A 15,000-nucleotide genomic window follows, 5' to 3' on the forward strand; every position below is an offset into this window, starting at 1 on the left:
TGTCTAGTTTCACTAAATACAAAACAATATATCAATATTTTGTACTGAAGATTCTTGTCTGATATTTTTTCGTTTCTTATTTTATCGGGCTAATTTTTGTTCTTTTTTCTTTTCCTTTTTTTTTTTATTTTTGTTTCTTTCCTCTCTTCTTTCTTTTCCTTTTCTCCTTCCCCTCTCTTTCCTTCCCCTTTTTCCTATTTTCTTTCTTTCTTTCTTATATCCCTTTTTTTCATTCTCTTTTTTGTTCTTTTCGTTTTCTTTTTCTCTCTTTTTTTTTCCTTTTTTTTTTTCCCTGGTTTTCTTCTTTTTCATTCTCACTCTCTTTTTTATACTACAGTATTGTACATTCGTTGATTCGCGGCAGACCAAGGCTTCCTGAGTGAGACAATCGATTAATTATATTATCGTTTTTTTTTTTTTTTTTTTTTTTTTTTAAATTTTGAGTTCCCGGCTACGAACATGCCACTAAAGAGGGTAGGAATAGTGGCCGTTACTGTGTCCTTTTAGGGTCACCATCTCGAGAGGGCCAGTATTATGAGCCGCCATGATGGCCTGTCCTTGAGGCCTCAGTTGACTCGCCATGCCATCATGTGGAAGGTCTCAGTCCTCACCACAACTTGTGGATCTCGGTTGGAATCCAAAGAGATGAGACCATGTCCTTCCAGATGGCAGTCAATTGATCCCGAGAAAGGAGGGAGGGCAGAGGCGAGTAGAACTCCGATCATGATCGCCCTTCCCCTCTCCTATGGTCCACCAGCGAGCTGCCGGTCGAACTTATCAACCATGGAAAGGTTGAACCCGATTGGCATTGAAGTCCTTCTTTTTTTTTTTTTTTTTTTTTTTTTTTTTTTTCCAAAATGGAGAGGCGTGTGTCAATGTGATGAAGTGGTCGGGTTTATACTTCTCCTCCCCGTAGTGATGGTGACGGTGGCAGTGCAATCGGCCTCGTTTTCCCTCTTTTTTGTGACGGAATCGCCGCCGGGAATTTTCTTTTTTTTTTTTTTTTCCCAGTTTGTTTAATGCTCTGTAACGTCCCTACAGTTTATTATTGATCGTATCGACCATCTCCTCCAGGATCGCCCTGGCCTGTACATTTTCAATAAGTTCCCGTTTTCCCTGAGCAGGGCCTCCACAAAATCTCTTCAGCTGTGCTCTATATTTTTCGGTTAGTTTACAAATCGTAAAATAATGCTCTATGTCTGTTTCTTCCATGTTGCAAGGGCAGATTCTGTTTTGTTTTATCCCGAACCTGAACAGATAGTGAGGAAACCGTCCATGTCCTGTTAAAATTTGTGAAATCTGATAATTTGCAATAAATTGATTTGGAATCTGATTAATATGTTTTATCCAATTGTGTATATAGCTTTTTCGAGCTATTTTGTCTTGGGCCCAAAGTTGTTCCCATTTGTGATACAATTTTTTTTGTAACTCCTTTTTGATAAAATTCTTAGAAATTTGGACCCCTACTTCTTCTCCGAATCTTATTGCCTTTTTTGCCAATTCGTCTGCTATGTCGTTGCCGATGTTTCCACTGTGTCCTTTTACGTATGTTAGAATAATTTGGTTGTTTACTGAAGCATTTTGGAGCAGTTGCTTAATTTTAAATATATAGGGGTTGAGGTTTTCTGGATTATTTATCCCCTGTAGGACTGACAGGCTGTCTGTCAGCAAATGATAGGTGCTTCGATTTTGTTGTAAACTAATATATTCTATGGCCTTGGTTATAGCCATAGCTTCTGCTTCAAAATTGTTACTGTACTTTGGTAATGAATATTGTTTGGTGTCTAATAATTTTTGCTCTTTCATAACTACAAAAGCTGACCCAGCTCCAATTTCATTGCTTGAACCATCTGTAAAAATTTTGTAATCTGTTTCTTGATTGAGTTCTTTATTAAACTTAAATCTTAATCTTTTAGACGGATGAATTTTCCATTTGTCAATTTTTTTAGTAATAGAATCCGCATCGAAAATTTTGTCATTCCAAATAAACTGCTTTCCATTTTTGATAATGTTGTGTAGTTCTATCTCTTTTTCTAATTTTAGATGTACTGGTGGAACATTAGCTAAGACGTTTAATGCATTATTTGAAACTGTTTTATAGGCTTTAGTTATCGATATTAATGGTTTCCGTTGTATTGATTTCAATCTTTTGATTATGGTGCCAATGTTTCTATACCAGACTGGGCCTGCATAAGTTATTATTCTTTCCATTCCCCTTACATATATTTCCCTAAGTTGTTTGTTTTTAATACCTCTGTTTTTACCTGTAAATTTGTTTAAGTTAATTGACAAGTCGAACACTTTCTCTTTTATATAATCTAAATGCGGAAGGAAAGACAGGTTTTCATCTAAGATTACTCCTAATATTTTCATTTGCTGTACCTTTCTTATTTTATTGTCTCCTAATTTAAGTATTGGTGGGCTTTTTGAATATTTTCCTTTAATAACCATAAATTCGGTTTTTGTTGCATTGAATTCAATCTTTTTTTCGAGGCCCCATTTTTGTATTATGTTTAATGTCTGGTTTGCTTTATCTTGTAGCTTTCTTTTAGATGTTCCTTTAATTATTATTGTGATATCGTCGGCGAAAGCTTGCACATATGTTTTTTCTGGGTATTTTTCCCTCAGTACCTCTGTAATCATTATGGTCCATAGTAATGGACTTAATGGGGATCCTTGGGGGGATCCTTTTCTTAGGCAATACATTTTCTGAATGTTTTCGTTTTTGTACGAGATTTTTCGATTTGTCATGATTGCATTGGTTAATTTTATTAAATTTTTTGGGCAATTATTTTCTTCTAAGTACTTAATTATTTCTTTTTTATCAATGGTGTTGAATGCATTTTTGATATCCATTGATATAATCAAAGCTCCCTCTTTATCTAGAGAAGCTTGGTCTAATTTTTTCTTTATGTTCTCTAATGCCTGAATTGTCGAGGTATCGTGCTTGAACCCGTATTGATTTTTGGGGAATAATTCGTTTTTGTATAAGAAGTGATATATGCGGTCTTTGAGTAAGCTTTCTAGGATCTTTCCGAATATTGAGTTTATTGCAATTGGTCGGTAATCTGCAGGTGTATTCTGACTTTTCTTTTTGGGGATCAATATTATTTTTGATACTTTCCAGTCCTGAGGAAAATATCCTAGTTTTAAACAACAATTAAATATATTTACAAAAAAGGTATTTTGCTTTTGATTTATTAATTGAATAAATTCCGTTGTTAAGTTGTCCGGTCCTGGTGCGATATCTTTCTTTAGGTTCCTAATTATTGCTTCCACTTCCTGTTGCGTAAACTCCCCATCATCTTCAATGTCATTGTTTATTTCCTCTTCTTCGACTTTTGTTTCGTTTACTTCGTTTTCTCCTGCTAAATCATATAATTTACTTATAATATAGTCGACTGTTTCTGTAAGACAATTTGTTGATGAACCGTCCTCTTTTATCATGCTTTTTATAATGACTGCTTTTTTAATTTGATTCCGGGCTAATTTGTATCCTATATTAAAAGGATTCCTCGTTACTTTGGCTAAAAAATTTTCCCAATCCTTCTTTTTCGCCTGTGCAATATTTTCTACATATAATTTATGTTCTTCATAATATTGAGCTTTAAAGATTTCTCTTATATCCCCTCGACTTCTTTTGAACCGTCTTTTCATTGCTCTAACTTTTTTCCTTTGTATTTCTAGTTCCAGGTTCCACCAGCTTTTCTCTTGACCTTTTCCCTTGGTAATGCGTTTTTCATATTTTTTGTATAAGTTTTCCAATGTATTATAAAATTTTTGTATTAAATGCTCGACCTCCTGTACATTATTCAGATTTCGTGATTGTAATTCCCAATCCATCTTTAGTAAATCTGTTAATGCTCTTTGTTTCCCTGTTTTAGTTATTTTAAACATTTGTAATTTGGCCTCTTCAAATATTTCTATTTTGATGAATTTATGATCACTGTATGAAGGTTCATTTAAAACCTTCCAATTTTTAACTTCCCTAATCAAATTGTTTGAAACAATAGATAAATCGATCCAACTTTTGCCCCTTGAATTTTGGAATGTTGGTTCACTGTTCTTGTCGTTTATTAAGTTTAAGTTATTATTAATAATAAACTCTAAAACTAATTCCCCTCTATCATCTAGTTTGTCACCTCCCCAACTGTGGCTTTTTGCATTAAAATCTCCTGTTATTAAAATGTTCTCTATATGTGTTTTTTGAATCACGTTCTCTATTTTAGTTAGTAGGTTCTCTATGTTCCCCTTAGGTGCTGCATAGCAGTTGATTAGGAGAAGTTGTTTGTTCTTAAATTTCATTATTACTGCAATAAAATCCTCTTCTATTTGTACTGGAAATATGTTGGTTACCCTTGAGTGGAATATGATGCCAACTTTTGGGTTATCCTCATGCGCAATAATTCTATCTTTTATTGAACTTGGTATAATTTTACCTTTTAAGTGATAGGGCTCTTGAACTAATGAAATATGATGATTTCTCCTTTGTTGATAAATGCTTAAATTCTGATTCGCCTTAAAGGACCTGCCTAAGTTAACCTGTATCATTTCTAATTTTTCTGTTGAATTTAATTTTGTATTCACCATTTCTTTTCTTTTTTTTTTTTTTTTTTTTTTTTTTTTTTTATACGAGGGAAAAGACTGTCTAAACCCGGAGTTGTCGTTTGGATACCGCTTGCGTATCCTGTCTAATTAGAGTGCTGTTAACTCAAGTTGGCGGAGAATTCTGTCGAGCTCCTGCTCCCTTCTGGCTTTGTAAGTAGGGCATGCCCTTGACATCATGGAATGACTTACCATTTCTGGTTCCCACCCGTCCTGCTTGCAGGCGCTGCATAGGTAATCTTCAACTCTGCATTCTTTGTAGTGATGTCTGCCACTACACTCAGTGCATCGCGGCGTCTGAGATCTACACCATTTTTGTGTGTGGCCGTATTTAGCACAGAAGGTGCATCTTGGAACATAAGTATTGTCGAATACTCGGCACCTATTCCATCCGATGTTTAATTGCTCTTTACCTTGCAATTGTCTCCAAGCTCTGTATTCCAAGCTTACGATTACCGTTTTTCCTTCTTTACCTTGCCATGTGGTTACTATTTTTATATCTTCTTCTGTACATGTTAATCTATTCTGTGAAATGAGTTTCCGAATTATTTCCTCAGATGTGAGTTCTTCATCTATGCCAATAATCTTTAATTCTGGTTTCTTACTTTTTGGCCTCTGCGTTTTCATTCTTGCTCTGAGTTCTGGGTCGTTTTCCATGAGGTTTTCTAGGTTTTTTAATCCTTCTTTTGACGAGGTTGACACTACCATTCCTCGCTTCCCCTCTCGCATTTCTGGGTCACTTAACCCGAGCTCCTGTGGGTCTATCCTTTTTTTTATGGCAGCTTGTACTTCTGCTGTGTTCAACGTCTCGGACGTGACTAAAAGTGCAAATTTGGCTCTCTGTTTTTCATTCTCATCCTTTTGCGTTTGTGAAAGATGGGAAATTTGGTTACCCTCTGTTGTCGTGCTCGTCCTACCTTTAACCGCATCCGCATATGATGCGACCGTTGTCGTTGCCTTTTGTTCTTTGTCTCTGGCACCTTCTAGCCTCGCTACCTCATGGGTGGCTTCCAATGCCAAATTTTTTGTCCTAGAAAATTCCGTCATGATCCTGTCTATTAACTTTTCCTTTTGTTGATCTCCAGCCGCCAATGCCAAGAGCGCCTTCATAAAGGACTTGTCCACTTTCATTAACTTTTTTAACAGCTGTTTTGCCCTAGAAGTCTCCTTTGTACTGTCTTGATCTATTCCTTCATCTTTGTGTTTTTCATGATCCTTACGATCTGTCTTCTCCTGTGCCGAATTCGGTTGAGACTGTGTCTCTTTGTTTTCCTCTAGTGTAGATTTACTTACCTTTTCCCTTCCTTTATTTGTGCTGGTTTTAGAGCTGAGGTGTCTATCCTGTGCGAGGTTCTCCCCTGTTTCCGGAGCTTCGTCATCTGAAGACCACCAGTCGTCTTCATGTTCTGAATAAACTGTAGTCAAACTCCCTTGATCATCACCATCATCTATAGGTGTTAGAGTGTGGTCCTCTTTTCCGGTAACTGCCCCCGGGGCTCTTTTTTCTAGTGGTTGTTTTATATTCGTCTTTGCCTTTACCGCTGGGCTGTTTCTCAACATTTCCTCTTTTGTCACTGAATTTTTTTTGTTCTTTCCCATGTTTACCTTTCAGCGAAACCAGGGTAGTCTCACCCAAAATAGCAGCCACGGATGTCGAGTAATCCTGTGTCCCTCCCTTTTCGGTTCGGATTGCAATAGTTGGAAGTTTCCTAGCTGTTTTTGTGAATTGCTGATGTTCCGCCAAATCTAGCCAAAAAAAACTAGTAGGAAGGCAACACTGAAGATGTCTCCTGAATAATTAATTTTTTTGGCGTTCTCAATTGTGCTAGGCTCTCGCGGTTTTTTTTATGTCTATCTCCACATTTAAACGAATCTTTTGACACCTAAATTATCATCCCAGAGCCTCTAGAAGCCGAGATATGAATGCTATACTCAAAATGGTTGGGTCCCACAACAAGATGGCGGACCCCACAAGGTCGTATGGTGGGAAAAAATAATTGTTAATTTCTTCTCGACGGTCGAAATTTGGCCAGATTCAGCTCACTACCCTATATCCTTCCTCTGCACAATTTAACACTATCACGGATAATTAATGTGCTCAATTGCTTTTTAATCGAACTTTGAACTCCAGGGGGCAGGCTCTACAGTTATGCCCAGCCAAGATGGCAGCCCCCATACCGGCGCATACACGTGGTAAGAAAGTTGATTTTTGCTGATAAATCTCCTGTATCTCGCTGAATCAAGCCGAGATGGTAGCGGCGAGGCTTCGGAACGTCCCAGGAGCGATGAGAGTGGCTTTCAAGGTGCGAAACAACTTTTTCTTGCCGAATTTCTAATTTGTTCGAAGTGAGGCCAGTGGCTGCTACCTCTAGCCCTAACCGCGATGTGCGTCGTTGATTTAGCCAGATTGCGGTCGCTTCAACGCCCGTCTCGCATCGCCCGAGACGCTCCAAGCCTTTATAAGGTCATGCGAGCAAATTTAGAGGACTACTTACAGATTTGATGATCGCAGAAGGCCCCGAAGCGGGAGGTACCAGTGAGGCTGCAGCTCGGCCGGCCGGTAGGTGGCGTAGTCCAGTAGATAGGGACAAAAGTTATGTTGAGGCAGTGATAAAAGAACATAAAATAATGTGCCTCTGCCCGTGCCACCGTGGTATAACAGGCTTGAATCAATTAAAAATAAACGAATAGGGCTTCCGCCAAAAGAAAATTTTTGTTTTTAAAAGGAAAAAAAAAGAAAAAAAAAGAAAAAATGTAATCTACCATCTAGAGTCACCCCAGCCACGGAAGCGGACCCAGACAGCAGGTGTTTATTTTTATGTTTAGTTCAATCTTGATACATGGTTACTTCTTTCTTCACATTTTGACATCTTGATGCGTGGTTCTTCTCATGGCTCTTGCTCCGCTGTACTCCTGCACGGCCTTTCTCCATCGGCTCTCTGTGTGTCTGCTGTTTGGCCGCGGTCTTCGTGCCCGAAACCTCGTTCTCGTCACCTGCTCCGCCGTATTCTGCGTGTCCTTCGCCCAGATTCATTCTCAGGTTGCTCCCTGAGATCCTGTTGTCTCCTGCGTCCTCAAAAAGACTTTTTTTACCACGAGCAGAGGCAGCAGGTGCTGCCTCTGCTTTATCCCCCCCTCCCCCTCCCCATTTAACACCGGATCTCACCACCCTTCCCTATGTCCCCCTCAAAGCTGTAGCCCTCACCTATTATTCATCTGCTTACCCTCCCATCCCACCCTTTGCTCCTAATGTGGTGTCGTTGTCGACCGAATGTGTGTGTAATGTTATCCTAATTTAGGTGGTGTTTTCTAGCTATGTGTGGGTAGGGTGCTCTTACCTGTCGTGGAAGCTCTAAGGTGAGATAGTTAGGATTTTAGGGCTGGTGGGACCTGTTTCGTTACCTCTTTTGTGTGGGTTTTGTTTGTTTTGTTCCTGCCATGTATGTTGATTTGCTTGCCGGCCAATCGGTTCTGTTACTCGAACTTGGTTGATATTCTATGATCTTGCTTCAGTAGTTCTTTTTTTTTCTCTTGTCTTTTCTTTATTGTTTGTTCATGTTCCTGCTCTTTTCCTCTTTCCCTTTCCTATTCGTCTGTGATTCCGTTCACTAGCGGCAAACTCCTATAATGTAGAATATTGTGTGGCGTTCAGTTGCGCGGCTGCTCTATCTTTTAATTGTGTCGCCCCTTTATATTTTCCTGGTTTTCCCCTTCGCCCTAATCTCTGTTGGCCTCACAATTCCTGAAGTGATTCTTTGTGTTTGAATTTGGTGCTCACTGGGAGAGAAATGTTTATGGTTGAAGTTGAATTGGGGTAATTTAAATGTTTGTTATTTCAGTGCCTCCGTGGCCCAAACATGCCAGCCGGGGGTGAGTGCACGACTCTCCTCCTGAGTACCTTTGATTGTGCCGTGTTGTTCCTTTTTTTTCCTGCTGATGCTCCTTCGTGGAGATTGCGTGGGTCTGGGATCTTGGCTTGGGACATAATGTCCTTGATCGACCGACGACCCCGCTCGTGGGAGCGTGGGTCTGGGATCCTAGGTAGGGTTCGGTGCCCGTGATCTACCAACAACCCCGCTTATTGGTGAAGTTCGGGTCTGGGATCTATTGGTGGTCTCTTTGGTCCAGATGGGACATAATGTCCTTGATCGACCTGCCACCCTGCACTTGAAAGCGTGGGTCTGGGATCCTAGGTGGGGTTCGGTGCCCATGATCAACCAACAACCCCGCTTATTGGTGAAGTTCGGGTCTGGGATCTATTGGTGAACTCTTTGGTTCAGATCTACCAACAACCCATTGCGGTGATAAAGGAACGTGGCACTTGATGTTTTCCGTGTCAAGAAGTATACCATGGTGCGAATCCATGTAAATTCGTGCAGTGATTGCCCCTCCCAACGACGAAATTAAGCCACGGAGGGGAGTTATTTAGTTGGGTTTGTTGTGAGAGAATTTCCTTATTTTTATTTTTTTTTCTTTTTTTTTCTCATGACTCATATTTTCATTTTTCCAGTCCCAATGAGCACTGATGCATGGTTATGCTTGTACAATTTTTTCGTTTATTTTCTGAACTATTTCCTCTATCACTTCAACGCTTTCTTTGTCCCCAATCATCTCCAGTTTGGAGTTAGATGGTTTGGTGTATTTTTGTTTCAATTTTTTAATTTCCTTGGCTGTTAATTTGCATAAGTCTAAGTAGTGGTCGAATGATGGTGCTTCAACTCCGCACACACATTGCTCATGGTCTGTTATGGCAAATCGCTTGAAATAAAAGGGGAATCGGCCATGTCCTGTAACTGCCTGTACTAACCAGTAATTCGGTGGGAAAGATGTTGGGATGAGTTGTGTGTTCTTTATCCATTGATAAGTGTATGAATCTTTGCCTTGCAGATTCCAGTATTTATTCCATTCATGCCTGCCTTGTTTTCGAAGTTCATTTTTGATGAATGATATTGACATTGGAACTGAGTATTCTTCGCCCTCTTTGGTCGCCTCCTTAGCCAATTGGTCGGCAAGCTCGTTACCTGTAGTTCCCATGTGAGCCGGCGTATATACAAGTCTTACTTTAATATTTTCTAATTGGTTTAGTTGTTGTCTAATTTTATGAACGAATGGGTTCGTGTTATTTGGGTTTTTGAGAGCTTCTAGTGTTGATAAACTGTCTGTTACTATCTGGTATGTATGAATTTGGCTCATTGTGCCCATTTCTTTTATGGCTTCATAGATAGCTACAGTCTCAGCTTCGAAATTGTTTGAGTGCTCTGGAAGTTTCATTTGTTTGTATTTTATTGTTCTGCCCAACTTGTCTATGATGACGAAGGCTGCGCCAATTTTGTTTTCCATAGCCGATCCGTCGGTATAGAAGCTGTAGTCGGTTGCCTCGATTGACTTTGAGTAGTCATATTTTTTCTTTTTTGCTGGGTGTGTTTGGAATGGCCGAATCTTGGTGGCGATATCTTCTTTCCCGAAAGCCTGACCATTAAACACGAATGTTCCGTCTCCATGAATGATGTTAAAAATTGTGTTTTCTCTTTCTATTGTTATGTGTACCGGGGGAATGTTGCAGACAATATTTAGAGCTGCGTTCGATACTGTATGAAAAGATTTAGCAATTTTTGACAAGGGGATTCTCTGAATTGCCTTCAGTCTATTTATCTTCTCTGTGTTATTTTTGTTCCGTGCGGATATTGCCGGGTACCATATTGGAGAGCCATATACTATCATGCGTTCGATTCCCCGTAAGTAGATTTGTCGGAGGTGTTTTGGTGTCATGCCCCAGTTCATTCCTGTAAAATGTGCCAGACCAGACGTGATCCTTTGGATTCTTTGCTTCACCATTTTTAAATGTGGTATAAACGAAAGTTTGCTGTCGAATATCACCCCCAAAATTTTCGTTTGTTGGACTCTCTTAATTGAAATGCCATTAATTTTAATGACTGGAGATCTATTCTTGTACGCGGCCCCTAGGTTGATGAATTCACATTTCTCCAGGCTGAAGTTCAGCTCATTCCGGGTGCTCCATTCGTGTATGATCGTCAGTGCCTTCGCCGCCTCCGCTTCTAGTTTGGCTCTACTTTTACCCCTAACCACTAGTGTTAAATCATCCGCGAATGCTTGTATTGTGGTAGTTTCTGGCATTACTGCCACTAACAATTCGGAAACAATTACATTCCATAGAAACGGACTTAAGGGGGAGCCTTGTGGTGCTCCTTTGTTTAGCTTTAGCTGTATTTTGTTTTTCCCCAGTTCATAACTGATTGATCTATCTTCTAGCATGTGCAATACCAATTGACTCAGATCCTTGGGTATTTCTAAATCCCTAAATCTTTTTTTTACTCTATCGACAATTATATTTCCAAATGCGTTGGTTATGTCTAATGAAATTACTATGATGTTGTCTTTGTTTTCAAGGGAATGTACTATGTCCCGTTTTAGTTTATACAGTGCGGTGATGGCCGATTTGCCATTTGTAAATCCAAATTGATTGTCCGGGAAGAGATTATTTGTTTCAAAGTAATAATAGAGACGATGATATAGCAGCTTTTCGAAGATTTTCCCGAGTATAGAATTTATGGCAATGGGTCTAAATTTGTGTGCTGCCTGCGGGCTGTGTTCTCTGCTTTTGGGGATTAGAATGACTTTTGATGTTTTCCAGGCAGAAGGGAAATGTCCGAATTGGAGTGCTGCATTGAATATCTTAATAAAGAATTGCTTGTGCGCGTGGTAGAGTGATTGCATAAATCCGGTATTTATCTGGTCGGGTCCTGGGCTGATCTTCCTTCTAATATTATTTATAACGTGGTCGACTTCCAGTTCGGTTAGTTCAATAATCTCCCTTGCGTCGTCTTCTGTTTCCTTATGGATGCTGTCGTTTTGCATTGTTTCCGAGGTGGTAGCTTCAGTTCCGTAGAGGTTTTGCAATATATATCGAACGGTTTCCTCTTTGGTCTTTGTTTCTTCTCCATTTTCTTTTATGAGACTCTGGAAGACTACCTCTCTTTTTATTTTATCAGCCGCTATTTTGTATGGAAGGGAGAAGGGGTTCTTGTCCTGCTTACTGCAATAATCCTTCCAGGATTTATTCTTGGCGTCCTGTATTTCTTTCTGATATTGTTTGAGTCCTTCGAGGTAAAGTGATTTAAAGTGACTCCTCAGGTCATCGGTGCATCTTTGGTATCGCCTTCGCATCGCTCGTACTTTTTTCCTTTGAATTTCTAACTCTGGCTTCCACCACGGCTTTTGTTTTTGATCTACTTTCTTCACGTTCTTTGCAAATTTCTTTTTTAAGTCTTCTATTTTTTTGTAAAACTGGGTCACTATAATTTCTAGTTGGTTCTTGTTTTCTATTTTTCTTTGTGCCGTATCCTTGATCCATAAGTCTCGACATAATGCGTCCAATACCTTCTTTTCGCCCATTTTGGTAAGACGTTTCTCTTTTGTGCTGGTGATCTCAAAAAATTCCACTTTGATGTACCGGTGATCGCTGCCGCTTTCCTCGTCCATCACCTCCCAAGTTCTTAATTGTCTGAGCAATGGCGTGGAACAAATTGTGAGATCTATCCAGCTCCTTCCGTTTTTTGTTTGAAAAGTTGGCTGGGACTGGGGATCATTGAGCACATTGAGGTCGTGGCGGTTTACAAATTCTGCTAATTCCAAACCTCTCTTGTCTGTTACCTCTCCTCCCCATATTGTGTTTTTAGAATTAAAGTCACCTACCAGGAGTACATTTTCTCCTGGCTGGATTTGTCTTAGGAATTGTTCAATTTCTAGTATTAGAGGTAGTGTATCTGTCTGTGGTGGGAAGTAACAGTTTATTGTTATTAACTCTACGTTGTTCCAGGTTAGCTTAACAATTATCATTGTTTGTGTTGTTCTCATAGGAAATATTTCGATGTTTTCATTATGTATTATTGTTGCGGTTTTTGGATTGTCGCTGCCCTGTATAATTCGAGTTTTTAATGGGAAACCTATTACTTTGTTTTTTAAAAAGTATGGTTCTTGTAAAAAAGAGATGTCTTGTTTGTGATCTAAGTGAGTGACGTTAATGTTCTTTGTTGCTTGGAATGAGCGGCCTAGGTTTATTTGAAGTATGCTCAGTGATTGCGTACTGTTCATGTTGTTTGTGTTCTCCTTTCCCCTTTCCCCTTTCTCTTACTTATCGGTTTTAGGACCTTCTTCTCTGGTTTGTATTTCGGTTAAGCCTTTATACCTTTATAGATGGGCTATTATTTCTCTGGTCCGTCTTGCCTGTGCCTCTTTAAACACCGGGCAGTCCAGGCTCAAGAACGAGTGGTCTCTGTTCGCAAGGGGGAGTTCGCGTTCACAGGCACAGCAGTTTTTCTCTGTGCTCTTGCACTGCCTGAGATGGTGTGCCCCCCCGCAGTCAGTGCACCTTGGCTGCCCCCTGCAGAACTTCTCGACGTGCCCGGCCTGAGCGCAATTTTTACAGCGTGGGATGAATGTGTTGTCGAAGAAGCGACAGCGGGTCCACTTGATGTTGAGGTGTGACCGCCCCTTCAACGCTTCGCTGGCTCGCACAGTGATATCGAAGCACTTGGTTATTCCCGCCCTTCCCTTCCATGACTTGGTGAGGACAAAGTCATCTGAAGTGCATCGCAGATCATTTTGGGTTATCAAGCACGCCTTGATTTCTTCGTCTGATAATTCCTCACTAATTCCGACTACTTTTATCTGCGGTAGCCGCTTTCTTGCCTGCGTCACCTCAATTGCTTTCCCAGTGGCTTCATTACTTTGCAGTTCCTTCTGGAGCGAGGCGATTGCCTCTTTTGAGGTGGATGAAATCACCACCCCGCTCCTAACTGGTCGCATTTCCACATCTCTGAGTCCGAGGGAGCACGGGTCGATGTTACGTGCTATCAATTTTGATAGCTCCTCTGCTCCGTGTGTGCTTGATCTCACCACTATGGCCTCTCTTTGTTTTGGTGAGCCAAGTTGCCCAATAATCTCTCCCTGGGCAGAGCTGCGTATCACATCTGCCATAGTTTTGGTGGGACCCTGACCGCTCCCCATTGTCTCTCGGACCGCTCGCAGCTCTCCCCGAAGGCCTGCAACCTCGTGTGTAGCCTCCAAAATCAGAGATTTCATTTTCGAGATCTCGTCGATTATGTGGTCCAACTGTGCCGCGACTATCTCGTTTTCGGCCGTCTCGGCTGCAATTACTGAGACGGCCTTGAACAGTTTCTTGTCCGCTTTCATTAATTTTGCCAAGGGTGATGCCTTGCTTTTCCCTTCGTCCCCCAGCGTTTCAGCGTCTGATGAAACCAACGTCGGAAATTCCCGCTCATATGACTTCTCCTTTTTGTCAGCTCTTTGAGATAGGGCGGCCGAGGCTTTTCCAGTGTTGTTGTTGTCTTCATCTGCACTTGAATCATCTTTTGCCTGGGATTCCTGCGAGTCAATGTGTCTGCCTGCCTTTCGTGCTCGGCGCTCCTGCCTCAATGACCTTTTGTCGCAGACTGTATCCCAGGAACCGCCCGTGTCGTCCTCGGACGACTCCGTCTCTGTTTCCACTTCAGTGCGCTTAGGTGCTGCCACCCGGTCACCCTTCAAGAAGTCCTGAGATTTGTCCCCTGTTCCCTTGCCACTCTTCGCCTTGGTAGTCTTTTTATCTTTTGAGTTCTTCCCCATTCTGTGCTTACTCTATCTTTCCGTCGTCCGCAACTACGGCTGGCTGAAATGACCCAGTCGAGGAAAAAAAAAAAAAAAGTGAAAGCTTGGTTCCTATGGGCGTGCCTATGGGCCTCCTCCCCGATTACAGGGCGTTGCCGCTCTAAGCAAGGGCAAAGGAAGACGCGGGCACCGACGTTTATTTACGATCTTCGTTGAATTCTTTCTAACTCCTTAACTCTTAGTTGCCCGAGTCTATCGAAGTACTTTTTCCGCGATCGTACGAGAGAAGAAGAAAAAAAAAAAGAAAAAAAAAGCGTGGTCCAAGGCTCCGATCTGACGAGAGCACCCTTTCCCCGAGCGGCGAGCCGCCTTCCTCCTCTGAGCGAGAGCGAGGGCCGCCCTCCTCCTCTGAGCGAGAGTGAGGGAAGACGCGGGCGCCACACGTTTATTAGCGTTTCTCGTTAAATTCTTTTCAACTGTGTAACTTCCGGTTGCCTTAAGCTATCAAAAATATTTTTACACCGAAGAAACCGGACTGTTGAGCTCTAAAAGAAGGTACTAGTTATTTTGCGGTGGCGTTTGTAGATCTTTTTTAAAAAGTGTTTTAATGAGATGAGCTTTTTGGTGATTACAACCTTAATTAAGGGTCTAGACTTTACAGAAATGGGCCTCCTGGTAGCCTATGGGGTGCTGTTTAATAATATATCAAGCGGACAAAATTTAAATGCGTTTGCGAGGTTATATTACCAATTTACTTTTTTTAATGAT

General features: G+C 40.9%; 1 pseudogene; it reads right to left on the reverse strand.

The window, feature by feature from the left end:
* Positions 1 to 14,985: 14,985 nt before the first annotated feature.
* LOC142792815 (large subunit ribosomal RNA) overlaps positions 14,986 to 15,000 on the reverse strand; it is a 3,202-nt pseudogene continuing 3,187 nt past the window's right edge.

The sequence above is a fragment of the Rhipicephalus microplus genome, unplaced genomic scaffold (genome assembly GCF_043290135.1).
Source record: "Rhipicephalus microplus isolate Deutch F79 unplaced genomic scaffold, USDA_Rmic scaffold_245, whole genome shotgun sequence".
NCBI classification, from domain to species: Eukaryota; Metazoa; Arthropoda; class Arachnida; order Ixodida; family Ixodidae; genus Rhipicephalus; species Rhipicephalus microplus.